This window comes from Cornus florida, unplaced genomic scaffold, assembly GCF_030987335.1.
Source record: "Cornus florida cultivar Cherokee Brave unplaced genomic scaffold, ASM3098733v1 CherokeeBrave_3.0.0_Hap2_Chr04, whole genome shotgun sequence".
NCBI classification, from domain to species: domain Eukaryota; kingdom Viridiplantae; phylum Streptophyta; class Magnoliopsida; order Cornales; family Cornaceae; genus Cornus; species Cornus florida.
This window is the reverse complement of record NW_026775574.1, coordinates 13,641,202-13,667,902: the sequence shown is the minus strand read 5'-3', so window position 1 is coordinate 13,667,902 and position 26,701 is coordinate 13,641,202. Positions and strand designations below refer to the sequence as shown.

The window sequence follows — 26,701 nt, the reverse complement described above, 5'->3', positions numbered from 1 at the left end:
GTTAAATTTTATACTTAGCATGTAAACTTAAATCATGCATTCCAATTCTTAATGAATCAATTTAAATTAAATAAATATTTAATACAAACTCATTAATAAAATATAATTAAAAAATATATATATATTAATTTAATTTAATCATCAATATCAATCATTACTTACTTTATAGCAATCATTATAACAATCATTACTTACTTTATAACAATCATTATATCAATCATTGCTTCAATCATTCCCTTACTTTAGAACCAAAAACCACAATCTGATTACAGACTTCACAATGGATAAAAAACAATTCATGCCAAAGACTATTGTGCCTCGGTCAGCGTGCTCCTCTAGGAAAAACAATTCTGTCACAATGAAAAAAAAAAAAAAAAACTAATTCACACCACAAACAATTTCGCCTTGTTCGGCGTGCTTCCTTCAAGAAAAACTAAACTATTTTGACTTCATAAAACTGATTTATTAAATATAAAAATGCATTACAAAATCATTACTAAAACACATGACTTAAAATTCTTAAATTAATTCCTGTAATTAGATCCAATTAATTTTTTTTAAAAAAAAAAACCTAGAATTAATCTAGCATGTATAGGGTATGAATCAAAGAAGAATAGAAGAATTAAAACTTGTCTTTAGGGATTTGATAAAAATCCTAACCTCCTTCTTCCTTTTTTTCTTACTTTGTCTTCCTTCTTTCTCTCTCTAAAATATATTACGTGATTATTTTCTAACCCCTTTTACTAACATATAGCTATATATTTATAGACTAAATAAAATAACCTAATAATTTTCCCAATCCAAGTCAACTTAACGGAGAAAATAATAAATATTAAAATATTAAAAAGGTAACTGAAATATATGTTACGTATAATCTATGTATATTCTTTTTTATATATAATATATATATAAATATACATCAGATTATTACTAAAGGACTTTTATATATATATATATATATATATATATATATATATATATATTTATTTATTTATTTATTTATTATATATACATATACAATTATCCATAGGTCATTATCCGTACCCATTAAGAAAATAAAAATAAATAAAAATAATAATTAAATTCCTAAATAAATACACATCATCACATAAAATTTAATTTAAACAAAGAAATCGAATACACATTTTAGCACACAATTTAATTTAAACAAATAAGTCAATTAACACATTTAAACAAATAATCAAATCAATTAAACAAGTAAACAATTAGCCAAGAAATCAAATAAAATGCAATTAAAATAATTAAAATAATACCGAGATTATCCTTTTGAAATTAGGGGTATTACAAAGTATTCTCCAGTTGCTACAACTCCAGGAAGCTAGTGATCTCCAAGTTAATCAAATGGAGGCCTATGCAAGTATAAAGAAGTGTGTGTACATTTTATGAAATGAATTTTAGTGATCTCTAGTTGTGTGTACATTTTATGTAAGTATAATGAAGTGTGTATGTACACACATACTATTTTTGAAGAATGTCTAGCTCCCTATATGTGCAAGTATATATGCGAATGGTGAAACAACAATTTATTAAGTTTGTGATGTACAAAAAAAAAAAACTTGTGATTTGTGATACCCCTCGGATCCGAGACACGGATTGATCAGGCCCAGGCCCAAACCCGAGGGATATCGAACAATTAAAGTATTTTAAATCGAACACGGAATACAAAAATGATTCAAGAAATAAAAATTAAAAGCTAAAAAAAACTAAAAGAAAAACCTTGTATCACAATTAGTCTAATCTGATATTCTAAAACCTCCATAAGTTTACAACTCGGGAATCCATCTAGTGGACCCCTTATTAAGAATTCTCAAACTTAAACTGAAACTGAAATAAAAACTAAAGCTAACATAGAGAAGATTCCTACGTAGTCGGAAGAATCAATATCTGTATCTGCTCTACACGTCCAAGCTCTAACCCTGGAACTGATGAACACCTGAAAAATAAAGGAGTGGGTCAAGACCACATGCAAGTCCTGATCTACTACAATCCAAATAGTAATCCGATATGCAGATACATCATAGGAAGACTCAACAATATTTAGAGTAGTCCATATATGTATATAGTACACACTATAGGACGCTCGCGAGTCCAGTAGGTCTGTCTCAGCTTGAATAGAAGGCAACATGCAAATACGCACTCTAAGGTGGGTATGAGTACCTAGACTTACCAGGGAACAACACTTATGTCCAGTTATCCATCCTAGGCTATATACGTACCCTAACCATGGTCCTGAGACTCAAGCTCATACCATGGCACATATAATAAATATATAAAGTTCGTACTCCTAATACAAAATATCATCCATCTGTATAGTGGTCTGATATATGTATAACAAATCCATCCTGAAACCATAATAGGTCATTCAATTTATCTAATTAACATAACACAAGTAGGTGATGGACTTAACATTTATGATTAATCCATACCTTAATCCAAACTAGGTAGGACTTAGTGTTTTGAACTAATCCATTCTCAATATAGGTAGGTCTTAGTGTTTTGAACTAAGCCATCCCTAATATGACACCGTCCCATACCGGTTCATATATATCCATATAAGTAAGACTTAACCTCGTTATGGTTAATCCAATTTATTCCAAATTAGGTAGGATTTAGTGCTTGAACTAATCCATACCTAGTATGTCACCGTCCCATACCGGTACATACAATCCTCCAGTTAACATAGTTGTCAATACAATATTAAATAGTTATCAACCATACTCCAAGTTATGCAAAAGATATATGAATCCATATACATAAATGTTAAGTATTCAATACAAGGCCTAAAAACCATATCCAATGTTGTAAACTGTTATAATATATGCAAACATTTACATCATCTAACAAGATCCATGAATTGATACAATTTAATACAATTTAAGTACTAATTAAGTCCAACCTAAGTATAGCTGTTTATAAATAAATCACAATACTTAAAACACTGAGGAAACATGATTATATATATCATTGAATCATATAATAAAAATTTGCTAAATTCCAGTGCACAAATCTAGCAAAACGGTATGCATCATTTAAGTTTTTTTTAAACTTTATATTGCTCCTTCAATTAATCCTATTATAGATTAATGTTCCTCTAAACTAAGTTTAGGTCTAAAACAGTTCCATCCAATATTTAAAACAGTTTAAATACAATAGAAATACTTAGAATAGTCAAAACAACGCACAAAAACCCAGTTTGCAATCTATTGTTTTTCTTTAGATTTATTTTGCTCCATTCCTTAGCTCAATCATGGATTAATGTTTTCCATATTAGATTAAGTCTATTATAGTCCTAACACATTAATTAAAATAGTTTAAAAGAGATGCTATACACTGTACAACTTAAACTACGCACAAAAAAATCAAAAAATAACATACTGTGAGTGTTCTGGACTAGAGCAGGCTCAAAACAAAGTAGAGCCTGCTCTTTTATGGATTGAGCTGGCTCTATGGCTTAGAGCCAGCTCTAAACAGCCAAGAGTCGGCTCTAAGGATATTAGAGCTGGCTCTTTCCCTTTTTGGAGCCTGCTCTTGCTCCCTTGCATGTCGTTGTCCGTTCCTGCTTCATCTGCTTCAACTCCGGTGTTTTCCTAGACCCTCTGTGATATTTTTAATCCTTGTTCTAGGTTCCAACTCAATCCTAGGTTCATCTTAAACCACAGATATCCATTCATAACATGTATTGAACACAGGTTTTAAAGCAACGACTATAAAGATACAGTTAGCAATCTGAAGCAACCCAAAACAGATTAATTCCATGAATTTAAACACTGTTTTAAAGAACTTGTTCTATGGTTTAATTGTAGACCTAGATAAATTACAAATCATCCACACATACTTATGATCTCAATTTCATCAAAGCTTAAAACGTAAACACCATAGTAGAACCAAATAACAGAACATCAAAAGTTATACAACAGTTAATACACGAGACTAAACAGAGTTTATATTTGCATCAAAGACATGTTAATATGTTTGATTACATTCATTTTAGCTTTTATTAAGTCCCTGGAGTCTAACTAGACATGCACAGAACACGAATTAAAGGGAAAGAGAAGAACAGAGACTTGCCTCTAATTTCCGGTTAGAAATCTAAAACTGTCGTCTCTAGCAACTCCGGCAACGTCAATTATTGTTATCAACCTCTGCCGCTCCTAGTTAAATCCAAAACTCCTCCTTGAATCCCTCCCTTAATCTCTTAAGGTTCTCTCAGTATTTTGTCTCACAACTCGATTGCTCTCTGTATTCCCTCTGTAACTTATGTACGTGAATATGGTTTACAAAAACCCTAAGCAGACGTATACTTATGTATTTATAAGCTTAAGTTGAAACTCTAAATTAAATCCTAAACCAACTACAAATCGGCTCAAACCTAGACACGATGAATTTAAGCAAAACCCTAATGTAAACCAACTCACGTAAATAATTTAATCCATTTAAAATAAAATAAAATTTAATTACATAAACATGAGACTAAAATAATTAACCCAATAACATAAAATAAAACCATTTAATTAAATACACAATTTAAATACAAATTCACAAATAATGCAAATAAATAAAGAAACAAAACCACCAAGCCAAATAAAACAATTAAATTAAGAAAAAAACACGTAAATAATTAAATTAAAATTCCAGGATTGTCTTTTTAAATTAGGGGTATTACATGATTTGATGTGTTATTTATGATTGATTAAAATCTTACAAAATATTTGCGAGTACTTATTTAGATGGCAATAATTTTTCTAGCAGATTGTTTGATGGCATGCCTCTCTTTTTAAATTTTTATTTTTTTCGGGGTGATTTATTGTTCAATCTTGTAAGAGATGGATCTTTCTTGATTGCTTGTTTTTAATCTTTCTTCCTATTTATCAATTATGGTTATGGTTGGAGGTTACATGAAGTATTCAGAAGTTGGTTATCAAAATAAATACTCAAGAAAAGAGGAAATGGTATCATGAGTTAACAATAAAAATATTAGCACTTTGAATGATCTCCACCAAAAAATTTCAAACTAATCTCAGTAAATTAAAACCATTTGCAAACTTCAATGTCCACCAGACCTCAACTCTAACCAATTCAAGAAGATCAACGTTTTGGCTTTGCTTCTTGTTAGTTTCAACTACAAGAATTTCTCTCTCTCACATTCATAATGAATTTATATAATATATATATATATGTATATATATATATATATATATATATATATATATATGAAACAAAACAAAGTTAAATGGAGTGCAAGCTAAAATAAAAAGATAAATGGAGTGCAAAGATCTCCTCTCATTGAAAGATTATTACAAAGTTAGATTTGTAATTTGGTTGCCACTAATCATTTTTATGCCTCATAAACATCCCACATGATCTTATTTATATTCAGAAATTGGTTATCAAAATAAATACTCAAGAAAAGGGGAAATGGTATCATGAGTTAACAATAAAAATATTAGCACTTTGAATGATCTCCACCAAAAAATTTCAAACTAATCTCAGTGAATTAAAACCATTTACAAACTTCAATGTCCACCAAACCTCAACTCTAACCAATTCAAGAAGATCAACGTTTTGGCTTTGCTTCTTGTTAGTTTCAACTACAAGAATTTCTCTCTCTCACATTCATAATGAATTTATATAATATATATATGAAACAAAACAAAGTTAAATGGAGTGCACGCTAAAATAAAAAGATAAATGGAGTGCAAAGATCTCCTCTCATTGAAAAATTATTACAAAGTTAGATTTGTAATTTGGTTGCCACTAATCATGTTTATGCCTCATAAACATCCCACATGATCTTATTTATACATGTAAATTTATTCATAAATTTTTTTCCCAACTCTTTAATGCAGAATATATATATATATATATATATTTTAACAAATTATCTCAAATCATAAAAAAAAAATGGACTATTACATAAAAACTTATAATTGTACTCATATATATAATGATTCAAAACAAAGACAAAATAGTCTTTACCAAATAGGTATCATGTTATTGATTCAAAATTTTTTATAACAAAACTAACTTTCCAAACGTGTTTTGTTTTCGGATTCCTTAAAACGCATGACATTACCAAACGCGTTTTCAAATTTTTAATATACAATAATAAAAAACAAAACAGTCGTTACCAAACATGATTCCGATTTCTAATATATGTTATCACGATCCAAACGGCCCTTGTATTTCCATTATAACATTACATTGCGCTTGCGCTTTTATGTGTGTAAGAACATGCCAACGATTGGCCAACCATGTCAGCAATTATTCTAATGTTGTGCAATGAAACTTCTCTTCCCGCCTAAACAGCCTCCATTTATTTCAAGAAGATCTAAAAATGGTCCGAGCTAATCATCCTAGGTCAAATTTGGCGGCTTGTAGAGAGAGAAGATAGGGAAAAAAAAAAAAAAACTGGCCTTGAAGTCATGTTCATATCAGCCTCACCTCACTTGGACCCCATATATGATTGTGACACTGCTTGCATTTCAACATAGAGGTTAGAAATTAAATAAGAAAGGTAAATGAAGAATATAGAAAAGATTTTTTCAAAAAAAAATCATGCATTATGAACAAAGGTGAACTGCATTAAATCTCTTTTTTTTTTATTTGTGTTTTGCACTAAATCCCTTATTGTCTATTTTTTTTTTTTTTTTTTTTTTTTTTTTTTGCCTAAAAACTTAGCTAAAAGGGACTTGTTTGGAAAGTGAGTTTTCTCGTATATTTTGGAGACGAAATTACCCCAGTATATATACCCCACGTATATATCTATTTCATTGTCACTCTTAGCCACATATCCTCCACCATCAGAGCGCATTTACTCTTTTCATTGTTCAGCTTCTTTTGTTTATCCATAATATATATATTATATATACAATTATAATATTATATATAATATATATCATTAAATATTATTTATAATATATTTTCATTTCCAATCAACCTTCAAACCCACATGAATTTGAGTCTTTTTTTAAAAATTTAACCCTTTTTTTTTTTTTTTTTTTTTTTTTTTGAGAATTATATTGTGCATTCGTTTATTTAATTTTTATTAATTTTCATTTTATACAAATTTGTTAAATGGAGTCATCTTCTGCCAAAACGGGAATAATGAATACATGTTTTTACTCTTCTTTGCTTTTTTCAAAATAGTTTTTTTTTTTTTTTTTTTTTTTTTTTTTTTTTTTTTTTTTTAAGATATTCTTACATTATAAGCTGCTAACTTACAATCTATTCCTTTCATATGATTGATGTGAACTTGACAAGTATTGTGGCATTATTTTGAAATTACGACGACATTGTTGAACTTTTGGATAATTTGGGAGAATTGGGTTGTGAAGGAAGGAATTTGATTATATTGGAGGGGAGTTGCAGAAGCGTTGGTCCTTGCTATTTTCTATTAAATAAAAGACTGCATTCAAAAAGCTTTCTTTTTTTTGTTTTCCAAATTTTTGACCAACCGGCTTAGACTACAATTCTTCTTTTCTTTCAAACTACACCTTCCAACACACGGCCAATCCAGCTTCTAATAAATATGTAAAATTGACAAAACTATAGACAAATGGGGTATTATTCTGTGTCACATTTAAACTTTCACCTTCTGACCGGCCCAACCAAAACTTAGGAGAGAAAATCATCGAAAAATGTATGGTGTCCTGTTTTTTATGCTATTTTCATTTCTTCTCACCCGATTCTGCACTTCCATTGACACTATATCCTTGAACCAGTCCATCAGGGATAGCCATGGAGACATATTAGTCTCTAGCGGAGAATTCTTCGCGCTCGGGTTCTTCAGTCCCGGCAATTCTAACAAATGATACATCGGAATTTGGTACAGTAAAGTTCAAGAACAAACTATTGTTTGGGTTGCAAATAGAGATAATCCGATCAATGACACCTCGGGAGTTCTCTCCATTGATAAAACCGGAAACCTCTTTGTACATAATGGAAATGATAGCTTCCCCCTCTGGTCGACAAATGTCTCGGTGGCAGCTCCTGCCAGCACTTGTTCAGCTCAACTTTTGGATTCAGGGAATTTGGTTTTGCTTCAGGATGATGATGGCAAAAGGGTTGTTGCAAGGTGTACACACAAATTTTGTAAGTCTGCAATAGAAACAAAATATGGAGCAAAATAGAATTTTATTAATTTATGAATGTGGAGTACAGTCCTTTGTAATATCTTTTACAAAAAAGAATGGTCCTCTGATTCGATCTCCTTGTTTTTGGTTGGTTGGATCCAAGGGCTGCATGAGCTTGTTCTTGAATCACTGTGGAATTTAATGAAGAACGGCACGTTGTTGGATGTGCTTGATATTCTTTGCTTTTGGGTTTCGATTCTGAATTTGTATCTAAATTCTGAGTCTCTGGATTTCTGAGTCTCTGAACTTTCTGAATTCTGAATTTGTGTCTGAATTTGTAGACTTCTGAATTCTGAATCCTCTCCCTTTTTTCTTCCTCCAAGCCTCTATTTATAGGCTTCTTGGATTAATAGGATGATGACACGTGTCATCTCCTGATAAGGATAAAACTATAACTGGGCCGGGCCGTTTATATTGTGATAATTATCCTTAAAAATAATTATTCCAAATATATTTTATTAGGAATAATTATTCTTTTTATTTGACCATCTAGACTGTGCTTAATTAAATAATTTAAGTAGACCATACTTGGGCCAATTAAATAACTTAATTAAACATTAGGCCCATATTTAATGGGTCCATTTGTCCAAATTAAAGTCCACTAAAATTTTAGTGTCTACAAATTGCCCCCACCTCGAGTTCTACGCTTAACAGGACTTGTCTCATTTTTCAAGTGGAACTTGAAGTATCTAACTTTTTTTATTTTTATTTTTTATTGGATTTTTACTTTCCAATTTATACAAATCCCTTGCCTATATATACCACCCAAGTCATAGGGTTTGACAACAATTTCAATCAGTTCTAAAGAACTTGTAAGATTGCGGCCTCTGAAGATTGTGTTGGATTGCGGCATCTGCTTGAACACATAGGTATGAATGTTCTTTTTTTTTTTCTTTTTCTTTTTCTTTTTTTTTTTTTTTTTCTTTTTTTCCCCATGCCTGTTGTTGTTGGAGGGAACACATTTTATTTTATTTATTTTTTTTTCCACGTTTCCTGGAGGATTGAGATTTGAAATTTAGTTATTTATTATTATTTTTTTTTTTCACACTTGTTGGAGAAACACAAATTTTTTTCTTTCTTTTTTTTTTTTTTTTTCACGCCTTGGAGGAATCAAAAATTTTTTTTTTTTACTCGCACTATTTTTTCCTTTTTTTTTTTTGTTTTTTTTTTTTTCATGCTGTTTGTTTTTTTTTTTTTTTTTTTTTTTTTTTCCTTTTTTTTTCTATTTTCCTTTTCTTTTTCACGTTATATTTTTTTTCCTTTCCTTTTTTTTTTTTTTTCTCTTCTTTTTTTTTTGTTTTTTTTTTCACGCTGTTTTTTTTATTTTTTATTTTCCTTTTCTTTTCTTTCCTTTTTTTTTTCTTTCCTCCTTTTTTTTTTCACGGTTTTTTTTTTTTCCTCCTTTTTTTTTTCACGGTTTTTTTTTTTTCTCTTCTTTTTTTTTTTTTTTTTTTTTTTTACGACTTTTTTTTCCTTTCCCTTTTTTTTTTTCACGCTAGATTTTTTTTTTTTTTTTTTTTCACACTTCACTATAGGATTTTTTTTTCACGCTTTCTAACTTCTTCTTTTTTTGTTTTTTTTTTTTCACTATAGATTTTTTTTTTTTCCTCCTTTTTTTTCATTATTTTTTTTTTTTTCACGCTTTCTAACTTTTTTTGTTTTTTTTTTTTCACTATAGATTTTTTTTTTTTCCTCCTTTTTTTCATTATTTTTTTTTTTTTCACGCTTTCTAACTTTTTTTTTTTTTTTTCACTATAGATTTTTTTTTTTACGCTTTCTAACTTCTGTTTTTTTTTATTATAGATTTTTTTTCACGCTTTTTAACTTCTTCTTTTTTTTTTTTTTTTTTTTTTTTAAAGGACTTGACCGTATAGCAAATTGGTTTTGTCAGCCATAACAGAAATTGAAATCCTCTTTCTAAACAACATCGATCGAGCTTTGGTACCCATCATGGTGGTGTTCAAGTGTTTCTCAAAGCAAAAGCTGACTATCTTAGAGAGCGAAAATAGTCAACGAGTCCAAGGAACGACATTAAGTGTATATGACTCACTTTTTGGTCGTAATGCTATTCAAGTGCCTGATTCTAACAATAAACATTGTTCATCTCATTGGACATGCACGGTCACATGCGAACTCACCGACTTTGGTCCTGATCAGATTAATGAAGAATCTATTGTCTCTAAAGCCTTGATACTAAATTCTTCACTTCATGAGAGAGTTGTTGAAGAAAACCAGTTTTCACTATTGGGTCTTAATGTTCAGGCGAAGGAAATATCATGGAGTATTCCCTATAAACTTCCTGCTGAATTGCTATACACCGAACTATATTGGGAGTGGTTAGAAGATGTCTTGGCGCGTTTCCATGACTTTCAATCAAAACAACAACTATATGGTGCTTTATTCGCCTCCCTATTTTCCTATGATCATCATGAAGATGTATTCAAAGCATTCCTTGAATGTTGGTGCCCAGCCACTAATACACTTCATTGTTCTATTGGCGAGCTATTAATTTCTCTTCGAGATCTATATATGCTAGGTGGTCTCCCTCAGCAAGGAACAATTTATGATGAAGTTATTCCTTGTGCAGATGAACTATCAAGAGCTGGCAACAACAAAAATTCTATCCCTTTGAGTTGTCAACACCTATTTTTGGCCTTCCACAGACTTTCCAAGAAGTATAAAGGAGATCAGAATGTGAAGATATCTGACTGGATTAATTTCTGGTTTAAAGTTGCATCAAGACATGCCAAACCTTCAAAGAAATCAACAAAAAATAAAGTTCACCGCCCTATGAGGACTCAAAATCCGTCTGGTGTGATCCCTCCTGTCCGGTCGATGTCCACCAAAGAGAAAGAAGTATTTATCAACCTTGGTGTAGATGAAACATCGAGAGACACCACTTATCTAGCTACTTTTTTAGCCTGTTGGCTCTGCAAATTTGCCTTACCTGCACACCCTGGCAACATAATTCGTCTTGGGACTTTCAAGGTCGCAAGCATGTTAGCAGATGGCTGCAACATTTGTCTTTCCATCCCGGTTCTGGCCAATATTTACAGAGGCTTGAACGAGATTGTTTCCTCACCAGATCCTGGAAGCTGCTCTGCGATATTTCCTATTCACTATGTATTCGGATGGTTAAGTGAATGTCAATTTTCAATGCGGAAGAGATCGTTCTTGATGTTCATCGTCGTGCTGCTTTATTCTTTATTGATTTCATAAAGAATATCATACGCAATACTCCTACCGATAAAATACCGTCTCGAGCACCTAAACTTCAAACACTTTATGAAGGACTCGCAAAACTCCCTGGAGACCATTCAGCTTTGAAGAGGCGAATTGACTCATATACCAATAATGCGGCCAATTATATTGCTACATCTTCTTTATATGCCTGTATGATGACTTCAGACTCTCAATCCCAACGATTGGCCAGTATTGATGCACAGCTCACCAACGCTAGGTCTATAGAAGATGATGGTGCTAAGCGTATAGAATCACATCAATCTAGTTTGAGTGAAGCTGAATTTACAGAAGCTAGATTAGTGAAAGAATTGCAGGAAGCCAGGGAAGAGACTCAAGGGCTTAAAGTCCTCATATCGACAACAGATGCACAGTTATCTCAGAAGAAGGAAGCCATCACCAAACTTTGGGAAGATCGAAAATCAATAGAAGAAGCTAACATCATCTTGAATCACGATCTTGAAGTAGTGAAGCAACTGGAAGAGATATTATGGCAAGAACGTGGCGAAATTATCGCTATGGAATTTTAGTATTGATCATCATTTTTTCTTTTCAAAAACAAAGTTGTAACTTTGAATTTTAGCAATAAAACAAATGATTTATTATCTCCATTTTATTTACAAAGATGTTATCATTATTTATTTGTTTCACCGTTCACAGTTTATACTCTTGCGGGCCAGGAGTTTATAAAGAATTTTTTTTTTTTTTTTTTTTTTTTGCAATCACAGTTTTAACTCATGTAGGCCAGGAGCATAGTGCAGTTTAAGCTCGTACGATCAAGAGCATTGCCTTCATGGGTAGTAGCGCTTCAGGAATTTGCCATTAATGGGCCCCACTCTTACTCCGTCTTCATCAATAATGAGATATGCGTCGTTAGTATAAACTTCGCGAACAACATACGGTCCATCCCATTTGGATATAAATTTATTTCCCTTGCGATTTATGACAATCGGTCTACGAACAGCTAATACTAAGTCTCGAACTTGAAATGACCGAGGTCGAACTCTCTTATTGAACGCTTTAGAAAGTCGAGCTTGATAACACTCTAGCTGTTGTTGAGTTTCTAATCTCTTTCCATCTAATGCTTCCAGTTCTTGAAGACGTAAAATGGCATTTTCTTCACTTGTAAGACCTTCTTGTATGGCTATCCTTAATGATGAGATTTGTTGTTCCAATGGAAGAACTGCTTCTACGCCATAAACCAGAGAATATGGAGTTGCTTGAGTAGGTGTCCGATGCGTAGTGCGGTATGCCCATAATGATTCTTCCATTCACTCATGCCAATCTCGCTTTATTTGGTTGACTACTTTCTTCAATAGCTCACATAGAGTCTTATTAAATGCTTCTGCAAGACCATTTGCAGGGGCATTGTACAAGGAGGATTTACGTTGTTTGAATCCAAATTTCTCACAAAGGTCAGTTACCCAACTGTTTTTAAAATTCGTCCCGTTATCAGTGATGATGTATCGAGGGACACCATATCGATAAATAATGTTGGACTTGATGAAGTCAACCACTGTTTCCTTTTTCATATGTTTATAGGGTGCAGCTTCCGCCCATTTTAAAAAATAATCAGTTGCAGCCAAGATATACAAGTGGCCTTTTGAAGACTTTTCTAAAGGACCAACTACATCTAATCCCCATGCATCGAACGGCCATGACGTCACAGTAGGGTGTAATGGTTCCGGTGGTTGGTGTATGAAATTGGCATAGAATTGACAGGCTTGACACCTTTTTGCATACTCCAAGCAATCTTTGACCATAGTGGGCCAATAATAACCCATTCTTTTGACGCGAAAGTGCAACTTTGGACCAGATTGATGAGCTCCACAAATCCCAGAATGTGCCCCCTTTATTGCATGCGTTGCTTCATCATTTCCAAGGCAGCGAAGGAAAAGGCCCTCATAGGAACGCCTATACAATGTATTGTTGTAATAGATGAAACGAGGTGCTCGCCTTCGTATTTCAGTCTTATGGCGTAGGTCTTCGGGAAGCTTTCCATGTTCCAGATAATCAATGATAGGGATTCTCCAGTCTTCTTCCTCTTGTGTCTAACAAGAAACCACATTACTTTCTTTAAATTTATCCTCCAAGACTTGTGGCAAGACCCATCTTTGACATATAGGAACATCAACCAGGTCTTCATCAGTTAACGCCAATGTTGTAGCCAAATTTGCCAAAGCATCAGCTATCCGATTTTCTTTTCTTAGAATGTGCTCTAGTATGACGCTGTCAAACCGTTCCAACAAATGAGAGGCGTAACGATGGTACGGTACTAGATCATCTTTCTTAACCTCATATTCTTTAAGAAGTTAGTTGATCACCAACTTAGAGTCTCCATATATTTCGCGGTCCGTGATGTTCATCTCATTCGCCATTTGAAGGCCGATAATCAAGGCTTGATATTCAGCTACATTATTTGAGCAGTTTTCAGCAAGTACAAAAGAGTATGGAATGACATGTCTCTTTGGAGAAACAAAAACTACACCTGCTCCAGCCCCATCTGATCGTGCTGCCCCATCGAAAAACATCATCCATGGAGGGAGGATGTCCATAAGGAAGACTTCTTCATCAGGAAAATCTTCAGCAATTTCCCAATCGGCTGGAATAGGATGGTCAGCTAAGAAATCAGCTAAGACTTGTCCTTTTACTGCTTTTCGTGGCACATAAATAATTTCAAATTCGTTGAACAAAATTGACCACCTCGCCAATCATCCGGAAAGGACCGGCTTAGACATGACATATTTGAGAGGATCTGCCCTTGCAACAAGATGTATCGTATGAGCCAAGAAATAATGCCTCAATTTCTTAGAAGCGAAGACAAGTGCGAGGCATGTTTTTTCAATTGGAGGATAATTTCGCTCCGTCGGGGTGAGTCTGCGACTTAAATAATACAATGCCTTCTCTTTATGTTCTTCATTATTCTGAGCAAGTAAGGCACCCAGTGATTCTTCTTGCGCAGCAATGTAAAGTATGAATGGCTCTCCAGGTACCGGTGCTCCCAATACCGGAGAATTGATAATGTACTTTTTGATGCTATCAAAAGCATTTTGGCATGATTGGTCCCAATTAAATGGAACATCCTTTTTTAGGAGTCAATTAAAAGGCTGACAACAACCCGCTAAATTTGAGATGAACCGACGAATGAACGCAAGTTGACCTTGTAAACTTCTAAGTTCACGTAAATTCTTTGGTGGCGGCATCTTTTGAATGGCCTCAATTTTATTAGGATCAATCTCAATACCACGATGACGTACAACGTATCCCAGGAATTTCCCTGAAGTCACACCAAATGCGCATTTAAGGGGATTCATCTTAAGTTGATATTTTCGAAGGCGATTAAAGACATTACGTAAATCTTGTAAATGATTTCTTCGTTCTTTTGTCTTAACCACCAAGTCATCAACATAACATTCAACAATCTTGTGGAGTATGTCGTCGAAGATCCTTTGCATAGCGCGCTGGTATGTTGCTCCCGCATTTTTTAGTCCAAAGGGCATAACTTTGTAACAATATATGCCTTTAGGAGTGCGAAAGGCAGTTAACTCCTCGTACCTCGGAGTCATTCTTATCTGATTGTACCCAGAGTAACAATCCATAAAAGAGAGAGCTTCATGTCCAGTGGTTGCATCTACAGTGAGCTCAGGGATGGGAAGAGGAAAATCATCTTTTGGGCATGCCTCATTTAAATCACGAAAGTCCACACAGATTCGAATCTGTCCATTTTTCTTCTTCACTGGAACAATGCTCGAAATCCATGTTGGATATTTGACCTCACGGACAAACCCTACTTCAATCAATTTGTTGAGTTCTTCCTCTATCCTTGGAACTAGCTCTGGACGGAAGAAACGTTGAGACTGCTTAATCGGACGTGTCCCATGTTTGACAGCGAGATTGTGCACTGCAATTTTAGGATCAAGACCGGGCATCTCTTTGTATGTCCAAGCAAAGACATCCTTGTACTCAGACAATAATTGAAAGTAATCATTTTCTTCTGAGGGGTTTAGGAATGCACTAACAAAAACTGGTTTGGGTTGATCGTCAGTTCCTAAGTTGATTTCTTGGAGTTGATCAACAGTAGCCTGCCCCTCGTCTTCTAGTGTTGGTGGAGCTTTCTCGATATCATTTGGTTGTTCACAGTCAGGTTCTTCTTCAACAGTGATGTGGTATGAAGTAACACAAGACGATTCGCCAGTGCCTTCAATTCTATCCACTTCTGCTGATTGATTAGTAAATACAATGGTTCGCCTTCGAGCTTTCAATGTAACATCATTGGTGACATCTATCTCTGTCTTACGTTTCATTCGCGAAGGCACTAGGCTCTGAACCTCACTATTATTCACCATGTCGATGTTAGCTTCTTCTGACTTCACAATCTTACTGTTTTTTAGTGGTGCATCATAGATAGTACCAATTCGAGAAAATACTGACTTTCGAGATTGAGGTTGTGCAGATTTTCTTCCTTGGTCATGAAAGCTCATTCTGTTAAAAACAGAGTTACGAGGCAAATTGCTGATATGAGAACTTGAAACATTTGATTCTCGGCTTGACAACCTGTTGAATACAGATGTTCGATCACATGGAGCTCTTATACGGTCAAAGACTGATTTTTGATGCCTAGTCTGCTGATCTTGTTCATCCTCAACTTCTTCAAACCCAATGTATGAGGTGCTTGACTTCTTATCCCTCTTTGTGATTTGAATTCGAAGTGGCTCAAAAGCTACGAAACCGAGACCAGACTTAGGTGAAATGATTTTATGCCCTTGATCTTTCCACTTCTTCTGTGTCTCATTGAGGCCATGCACCTTCTCACCGGTGACCTCAGCATTAAGTTTTCCAAGGCTTGCAGGATTTGTAAAATCATACCTCGACTTAGCCAAGAGTTGGTATACTTTAGGATCGAATCCTTCGTCGGTCCTTTGTTTTGGAAGTAATAAATGATCAACCATAGATTGAGAAGGTCGCACGAACCCTTTTAACGGAGACTTGGAAGGCGAAGACTTCTGAATCTTAGGGAGAGGAAGAGTTAACTCTCCTTTAAGCTTTTGCATATCTTCTTTTTCCTTGGTTTGTGACATCTTTAATTTAAATTCCTTAGTTTCAATTATCTCGATAACAGGTGCCTGCCCTTCTTGTCGCTGAGATTTGGGAACATACTTTAAAATAGGTTTCGTCCGATGTGCTTTTATCGAGACCCCTCGCATTTTAGCTACCTTTACAATGTCTGTCACTGAAACGTCTAGTGGATCACTTAATGCTTCTTTTGCTTTTGTAGATTGAATCTCTTGTGTAGACGGAAGGCTTGGGATGGGCACTTCCGAAGGTGTATCATGATCGATATAGAACTTGGCATCGGCAAAATGAGATTCTGCCTCTGTAAATGGCTTATGATCCGCCACAACCGTTTGTACGCCATTTTTGTAGAATTTGAAGCACTGATGAAAAGTCGATGGAATGACGCCATTACTATGTATCCAAGGCATTCCCAACAACAAATTGTAGGACGTCTTTGCATCAATCACATGAAATAAGGTTTCTGCTTAGAGCTCGCCAATAGTTAGCTTTGCCCGAATCATGCCGATAGCTTTCTGTCCTCCTTGGTTAAAACCTTGAATAATAAGACGGCTACGCGATAACTCGTCAATTGTGATGCCAAGATTTTTCATCGTAAATTTTGGCATTAGATTCACCGCCGAGCCACCATCAACAAGAATACGAGTAACTCTTCGTTCTTTTATGTAACCGCCGACGAAGAGAGGACAATTGTGCAGCTTCGAACCCAACTGAAGATCCTCGTCCATGAAAACAATTGGTGCACAACATGACTCAAACATACCTCTGACCACTTCATCATCATCAGATTTTTCAATGATGGCTGTATTATGGTTCTCTACAGTCTGGACTTCATCATGATCCTCATTCTTCTCATCATTAAGGCTTGTTTTCTTAGTTGAAACCATGTAAGTTGTTACAACTTCGTCATTTAGGTATCCTTTTGGAAAGAACTATTGCAAAGTAATAGGCTTCTGACTCTTTTTGCTTATAGAGGTGTGTTTAGTTGACTGTGTCTTCTTGACCCATTTTCTGTTATGGCCAGACTGTTTATGGTGATATTGGGGTTTCTTCTTCCTTTGCCCTCTGTCAGAATAATTAGTCTAAAAAATATCAGCTTGTTGCTTCCGTGGTTTCTTTCTTGTCACCAGAGTCCATCCTTCTTCATCATCTTGAGGAAAAACCCTTCCAAATGTTAAAATGTCACGTACACTCCCTTGGCCAATATAGATTGGGATTGGTTCCAATGAACCAAACTGGATAGTTGTGCAAGATACCTCCGAAGTTAAAGGTTGAGAACAAGCACTCCCCACGACAGAGGTTGTCAAAGTAGCAATAGTATGATTTGAAGTTACAACTTCGTCTGTATCCAACAAGATTTTTCCTTGTTTTGCCAGATTCATCACCACCTCCTTGAAGATAAAACACTTCTCAATTGGATGACTGATAATGCGATGATATTTGCAGTATTTTGGATCGTTGATACGTCCCATCTCTGGAGGAAGGTTGCATTTAGGGAGTTCTATAACTTTACTTTCAAGTAAACATTCCAAGATGCCAGGAACATCGGAATCGGGGAAGGGGTATTCTTTCTTCTCTAACTCCTTTAGCGTAGGACGCTGTCTCTCCCTCTCTTGAAATTGGCGAGGCTTTTTATCATCCTTCTTGTCATCTTTAACAGATATCTTGATTGGGGTGGTTGAGATAGCCATTGAATCTTTAGCCACATTTTTTGATGATTTGTCGCCCTTCTTCCAGTCCTTCTTATCTTTGCGTGGTTCTATAGTCACGGGACTTTTGCGTCATGGGATTTCATACTGATCTCCATGTCATGGGCACGCGTAGCCAATTCCTCAAATGTGCGAGGTTTTATGCCTTGCAGAATGTAGAGCAGGCCCCAATGCATTCCCTGCATACACATCTCCAAAGCAGATACTTCTGACAAACGGTCCTTGCAGTCAAGACTGAGGGCTCTCCACCGATTAATGTAGTCGATTACAGGCTCATCCTTCCATTGCTTCGTGTTAGTCAACTCTATCATACTAATAGTACGACGAGTGCTATAGAACCTATTCAAGAATTCTCGTTCCATCTGGTCCCAACTATCAATTGATTCTGACTTTAGGTCAGTGTACCACTCGAACGCTTTTCCTTTAAGGGACCGGACAAACTGTTTGACTAGTAAGTCCCCCTCTGTTCCAGCATTGTTACAAGTCTCGACAAAATGGGCAATGTGTTGCTTGGGGTTACCTTTTTCGTCAAATTGCTGAATCTTCGGAGGTTGGTATCCTACATGCATTCTCATACTGTCGATTCTCCTTGTATAGGGCTTTGAGTACATGAGAGTGCTCTGTGAGACACCACCATATTGAGCTCGGATTGTATTCGTTATCATATCTTGCAATTGTTCAACAGATAATGAAGAGACTGAAGAAGAGGTATGATTGGTTTGACCAGTCGCCTGTTCTATCCCCGGCGTCTGGTTTTGACTGGTCGCTTGTTCTGTCACCGGCGTCTGTTTGGGATTCTCCCTGTGAGTACCTTGTGCTGTAGAATTAGGATTCTCCGTTAGTATTGCTGTGGAAGATGTAGGTTTCCCAGACGGTGGTGGTGTGAAAGTTGCACGATTCCCGGATAGCATTGGTGTTTCACCGAAGGTCTGAACTTCCAATTTATTCATTAGTGTAGCGATTTGCAAGTCCTTTTCTTCAATAGTCTTTGTGAGGTTCTCAATGGAATGAGCCATAGTTGCTAGTTGTTCCTCCACCATAGCAGCTCCAGTCATCATAGCAGCAACCACATCTGAGTATGATAGGCCTTGAGAATCCACGTTCCTTGAAGTGATTGATTGCTACGAAGTCTGACGTGGTGACTCTGGGGGTGAACCGACACTAGAGTGAGCATCATAGATAGAACGAAGTGAATCTGGTGGTGGAGCCTCCTCTGGAACAATGTCAAGGTTTTTGACATGTTGAGTTTTCACGTTCGCCGGTGTTGCAGGATTAGTTTTCACCACATCTTGCTGAAGTTTAAATGACGCCATCGCCTGGGACTTGCTACGTGTCACAGGGCCCGTCAAGGTACTTCCATCGCTTAATTTGGTCTTCGTGCCACTTTTCATGGTGGCTTTAGCGTCGACCTTTGCAATAGCGATGTTCTTTTGGGCTTTCGTGTCTGTCTGAATCTTAGGGGGAGCCATAGAATCTGATAGAGAAGAAACTTGATGGTAGGAGAAAGAGATGAGAGGCAAAAAAGGTCCCACTGGGCGTGCCACAAATTTGTTCACACAAATTTTGTAAGTCTGCAATAGAAACCAAATATGGAGCAAAATAGAATTTTATTAATTTATGAATGTGGAGTACAGTCCTTTGTAATATCTTTTACAAAAAAAGAATGGTCCTCTAATTCGATCTCCTTGTTTTTGGTTGGTTGGATCCAAGGGCTGCACGAGCTTGTTCTTGAATCACTGTGAAATTTGATGAAGAACGGCACGTTGTTTGATGTGCTTGATGTTCTTCGCTTTTGGGTTTCGATTCTGAATTTGTGTCTGAATTCTGAGTCTCTGGATTTCTGAGTCTCTGAACTTCTGAATTCTGAATTTGTGTCTGAATTTGTAGACTTCTGAATTCTGAATCCTCTCCCTTTTTTCTTCCTCCAAGCCTCTATTTATAGGCTTCTTGGATTAATAGGATGATGACACGTGTCATCTCCTGATAAAGATAAAACTATAACTGGGCCGGGCTGGTTATATTGTGATAATTATCCTTAAAAATAATTATTCCAAATATATTTTATTAGGAATAATTATTCTTTTTATTTGACCATCTAGACTGGGCTTAATTAAATAATTTAAGTGGACCATACTTGGGCCAATTAAATAACTTAATTAAACATTAGGCCCATATTTAATGGGTCCATTTGTCCAAATTAAAGTCCACTAAAATTTTAGTGTTTACACAAGGCAAGGCTTTTATTATCCAACAGATACTATGCTTCCTTTCATGAAAATCGAGATGAACCGGAGGATAGGTCTGAACCGGTTCCTAACGGCCTGGAAGTCACCTGATGACCCGGGAATTAGAGAGTGTTCTTACAAGATGGACCTTAGTGGGTCCCCACAATTGTTCTTATCCAAGGGTTCCGTTCGATTATGGCGAACCGGTCCATGGAATGGGTTTAAATGGAGTGGTGTTCCGGAGATGACATCTAATTTCATTTTTAATATCAGTTATATTGACAATCATGATGAGGTCGCCCTACTTTACAGTTTACTTAATACCTCAATTTTCTAAAGATTAGTCGTGAACGAGTCCGGGATTGTGCAAAGGCTTACATGGTTCAAGGGAGACCGTAGATGGGTCAGAATCTGGTCGGCACCCAAGGATCAGTGCGACTCGTATGATACATGTGGTTCATATGGTAATTGTAACCCACGTAATGACGTGGAGTTCAAATGTACATGCTTACCAGGTTTTGAGCCCAAGGTGGCACGTGATTGGTTCTTGAGGGATGCGTCAGGCGGGTGCGTGAGGAAGTGCAAAGGACAAGTTTGTGGAAATGGAGAGGGGTTTGTGCTGATGACACAATCTAACATTCCCTATGCAACAGTGACACATGTGAATATAAGTTCGAATTTGAAAGAGTACAAAGAGGTGTGCTTGAAAGACTATTCTTGCAATGGTTACACGAGTGCAGACATAAGATGAGGAGGGAGTGGGTGTGTCACTTGGCACAGTCAGTTGATAGATACAAGAGTGTTTTCAGATGGGGGCCAGGATATATACATTCGAGTTGATGCAGTTGAATTAGGTATTCAATCAATCTTTCCATGCTCATATTATTTGTGATTCTTCATTTAGACTCCGTTTGTTTTGACGTAAAATATTCTTTTTTATTTTTTTTCAGGTAAAATATTCTTTTATTTTTACTTTATCGGTATTTGGCAAAGGTCTACACCGAGGTTGAGGTCAAATTCATCGGGTGGAACATGTAAAATAACTTGCCAAAAACTTATGAATAAATTATTTTTGTTAAATTTTAATATTTTTTTTCTTCGTAAATATTTTACGACAACCAAACACCTAAAAATAAAAAATAAAAAAAATTCTGAAAAATATTTTACGCCCAAACAAATGAAGCCAAGATAAGGTTAAAATAATAAAAATCCCCTTATATTATCTTAAAACAATCATATACTACACCTTTACATTTAAAAAAATAATAATAAATAAATAAATAAAACTACAACTTAAAAATTTCATTAATTTTCAAAAATCTATCATATCATCCCATTCCGTTTATTTATCATTAAAATCATTAGACCTCTCTACTATCCAATTTGATCACATAACCCCCAATACTAACAAATAAACCTCAAAATTAACAAAAGTAATCATTTTACTTACATTCTCAGACATTTTCTTAAGATGGTGTTTATAAGAAAAATATTTAGAATTTTACATTAATCTCTATCGACAAGTCTTCGAAATATTTAAAGGAAGGAAAGATAATGTATCATGAGTGTGCGATGGTAAAAATATCAACAACATTAATAATATTATATATGTTAATATTTTCAAGTGCAAATGAAAATTTCAATGATATTATATTTGTTAATATTTTTTAATTCTAAATGATAAATCTTATAACTACTCATTGCTCTGCAAATGGCAGACTTAAGTGCTTCTCTATTTTGATCATTAAATCGTATTTTATTGTTAAACTTTGTGAGGTTTGTTTAATTAGATTAAAAAAAAAAAAAAAAAACTTTTCATCAAGGTAGTAATGATACTGTCAAACTCCGTCCTAATTTAAATGTCCCTTTTCGAAAATTTAACTTTTCAAGAAGTGGATTTTAATAATTTTTATTGTATTGATAGTGAATGAATTATCAAATCTATCCATGGTGAGTCCAAGTGATGTGATGATGTTTTGTTTTTATAAGTTTAATGTAATAAGGGTAAATTGGGAATAGTGTAAAAATAGTATATTAACTTTTTTGATTTGGGTCAATTATTTTAGGGCAACCAAATAAGAAAAGATGGATACTTATTATAGGACAGATGGAGTATATTTTTGCCAAAGTGGAATCAATGTATAAAAATAAATAAATAAATAAAAAATAGAAATTAAAATGATTGAAAATTCAAAACAATTGCTAAAGTAAAAAATATTTTCCTTGTCATATTAGTTTTCCATATATTTATTTAGGTTGCACTTTTTTATTTTAGGATTATATTGTTTCAATATATATATATATATATATATATATATATATATATATATATATATATATATACTAAAATTAATATTATATAAAAATTATATTACAATTATTTATAAAATAAAAATAAATTTAAATTATATAATACAAGATTGGCTCCCCAAAATAAAAATTCCTAGCTCTGTGCTTGAATGGAAGAGGTACAATGGACTTGATTTGGGGTCTAAAAAGGCACGAGTTACAAGGACATCCTCGTCATATATTATTTTAAAAGTTGGCATATGACAGGCACATGCTAGTGTCCCGTTATTATTTGATGGCAAACAAAAGGATTGAGAGTGATACGATAGATATTTAAAAAATAATGAAGTTTTTAAATATTTTTCTTAGTATCGAGGATTATATGACTCATTTTGGATAGTATAAGAGAGATTTATGATTTTAAATATGGAAGTCAATTTTATCATTTCATATGTCAGTTAACAATTTGTTAGTATAAGAGGTTATGTCACTGTTTTAGAATAGTAATAGTTGATTTTAAATGAATTGGAACTTATTTGTAATTAAATTGAACTTAAAATTCATTAGTCTGTTTGCACCATGATCAAGTAGTTAGAGTTTATTTATTTATCATTATTTTAAAAAATTAAAATTCTTTTGTGATATCAACAGGGATAGTTTCTGTATAAAATCCCTAATGATTTCTTCTTTGCAGCTCAACATTCCAAGTCAAAAGGCAATCATGGCAAGAAGTTGAAGGTGGCCATTGTGGTAGTGTCAGTCGCTGTAGTGTCATTTCTCATCTTCTTCTTGGCATATTGGTTTGTAACGAAGAAGAGCATAGGTAAACAGATTATTCTTCTTTGCAGCTCGGTACCGTGCAAAACGCATTAAACATACCATCAAGAGCTACAACCCAGTGTTTCTTTCTCACTTTTCAAAATAAAAAGTCCAATGTTCAAGACACTAAGAGGCAATGCCTGTGTGACTTCCTTGGCAGTACAAAAATAAAATAAAATAAAGAGTAAAGTATATAGACACCCTCTGAGGTTTGACAAAAGGACACTCAGGTGAAAATTTGTTTATTTTGGGACAATCACACCCCCTAGCGAAATTTGCCATCCAAACACAGCCTTAAAACATGTGAAAAGACCATTTTACCCTTCACCATTTTATTAATTTTAATTATAAAATATTAAAATACATAAATGACCAGATTGCCATCAGCACGCAATCAATCCTACACTGCTTCCCTCATTAGAGTGGTTTATGAAGCAGGGGCAGCTACTCCGATCCGAACAGTGGAGACTTCTAGCCTTACCTTCGTTGTTGGTTGACTGGAGTCTAATAGGTTTTCTAACCCGGAGGTCTCAACCTGAGATCCCTAACGGCAGAAGTGGAATGAATTGATGGTAGAATCAAGAATTGACCTTGATTTTATAAAGGTCAATTTTTATACTCTAATGGGTACGAGGGTATAAAGGTCATTTTAATAAAATATAATTGAGCCACTTGATTGTGTTTTTGACCGATTTGTTGGCCTTTGCTCTAATACTATTTTGTTGGAAATAGTGGCCTAGTTACACACACAACACTATACTATTTGGAAGAGAATAAAAACGGAAAAAAACACTTTCTATTTCACTTATATTCTAATAAAATTGCTAGAGTACATGATTATATAGGCCTTGAAAACACATATCTATGAATTACATATAAATGCCCATAACTCTTATTTCTCCCACTAACATAATCTTCAATAAGCATAACTCCCACTAACATAGTATTTACTAGGTTCAACTCTCATGATTCTTGATTTTACATAACCTTAACTCCCACTGAGACAATTTACTACCCACTAACATATATGATAAATTCACACATGCATCTTGGATATAAAAATACTTGAAAATACTAAATACTAAAATACTAAAATCAAGTTTATTATTCAACACGATTTGGCAACGAAAACATGAAACAGAAATCCTTGCCTAATAGGCACCAGAACGTTTCATAGCTGGATCACTCAGTTCCTTCATTACGGATATTGAGCCTGATATATTTACTGTATAATTCATTGCAGGAAAAAGGGGAATGGGAAACTTGTCATTTATTGAAAATGAGCTTGTTGAAAGTGAAGCAAGTACAGATTTACCATTCTTTGATCTGAGCACCATTGTAGCTGCCACAGACAATTTATCTTCTAATAACAGGCTTGGACAAGGTGGTTTTGGCACAGTTTATAAGGTACATAATAGTTGTCTCAAAATTGCATAGCTAGCTTAATGCAATTGTGTTTAAAGTAAAGCAAATTTAACTTTATGTTCAAGGTAGGATTGGCTTGAATAGGCTAAGAGTAAATTTGTACAAAATTGCCATTATGACAAAATTAATTTAATCAATTTCAGGGCCGGCTACTTAATGGACAAGAAATAGCTGTGCAAAGACTATCAAAAAATTCGGGACAAGGGATAAAGGAATTTAAGAATGAAGTTACGCTGATTGCGAAACTTCAGCACAAGAATCTTGTTAAACTTGTAGGATGCTGCATTCAACAAGTGGAAAACATGTTAATCTATGAATACTTGCCAAACAAAAGCTTGGACTCGTTTATCTTTGGTACACGTGTTTTTTTCTAAAACTTTCATTTGGCTCATCTTTTAGGATGCTGCATTCAACAAGAGGAGAAAAAGTTACTTTTCAGTGTTTTTTATACATTAATTTGGCAATTTATGATGAATGATTCGACAATTTTTAATTTCACGGAATCAGATGAAGCTAAAAGGTCATCAATGGGCTGGGGAAAACGGTTTGATATCATTTTAGGAATTGCTCGAGGAATGTTATATCTTCATTAAGATTCGAGATTACAAATCATCCACAGGGATCTAAAAGCCAGCAATGTTTTACTAGATTCTGCAATGAACCCAAAAATATCAGATTCTGGAATGGCTAGAATTTTTGGAGGGGACCAAATTGAAGCATATACTAATACAGTGGTTGGAACATAGTAAGTAGTACATGCATTTATGTTACGAAGAGGGAGATTTACGGAATAAAACATTAAGTACGCTAACAAAATTTTCATATGTTATGTCTGCAGTAGTTATATGTCACCTGAGTATGCAATGGCAGGATTATTTTTAACAAAATCTGATGTTTTCAGTTTTGGGGTGTCGTAGTATTAGAGATCATTTGTGGCAAGAAAAACAGCAGTTATAATCAAGAGACCTTTCAGAATCTAATTGGACATGTAAGTAAAATGCAAGTCATAGATTTTAGATTAATAACATATAATATTGTTGCTTAATTGTTGGCCTTCAGATTTTGTATTGAACTGTTTCAGGTTTGGGACCTTTGGGGAAAAGGAGAATCCTTGGACATAGTTGATTCATTGTTAGGTGAGTCATATCAAACTCATCAAGTTCTTAGATGCATTCACATTGCGCTTATGTGTGTGCAAGAACACGCCAATGATCGGCCAACCATGTCAGCAGTTGTTGTTATGTTGTGCAATGAAACTTCTCTTCCTCTGCCTAAACAGCCTGCATTTATTTCGAGAAGACCCAATGATGGTCCAGACTCATCATCGGCTGATGTTGGAGCTTGTTCCATAAATGATATTACAGATACTATGGTTGAGGGTCGCTGAAAGCTTTAACTATCACATATTGTACCTTAGTCTGCCATTACTAGTAGTATTATACATGCTGACTAACATTATATTTCCCTATGACTTTTGGATGTTAGCTCAATATCTCGAAATGTTGTGTTGTGGTATTATTTTGTTTATTAGTAATAATTTCATACAACCATTTAGTGTATTTTCTAACAGCTGACTAACCTCGTACAAGTTGAAGTAAATTCCTAAAATTAGGGATAGAACTTGGGTGGGCCTTATAACCCGAGCAACCCAAGTCTTGCCTGAAAGGGATTTGGGTAAAGATTTTACTAACCCGAGCAACCCTAGTAATTTGAAACAATAAAAAATTATAACTTATATATTTTTATGACATATTATTCATACAACATA

At 34.5% G+C, this 26,701-nt stretch overlaps 1 pseudogene; it reads left to right on the top strand.

Annotated features, from left to right (window-relative positions):
* Positions 1 to 876: 876 nt before the first annotated feature.
* Positions 877 to 26,405, top strand: LOC132304737 (G-type lectin S-receptor-like serine/threonine-protein kinase At1g11410; annotated as a pseudogene).
* Positions 26,406 to 26,701: the final 296 nt, after the last annotated feature.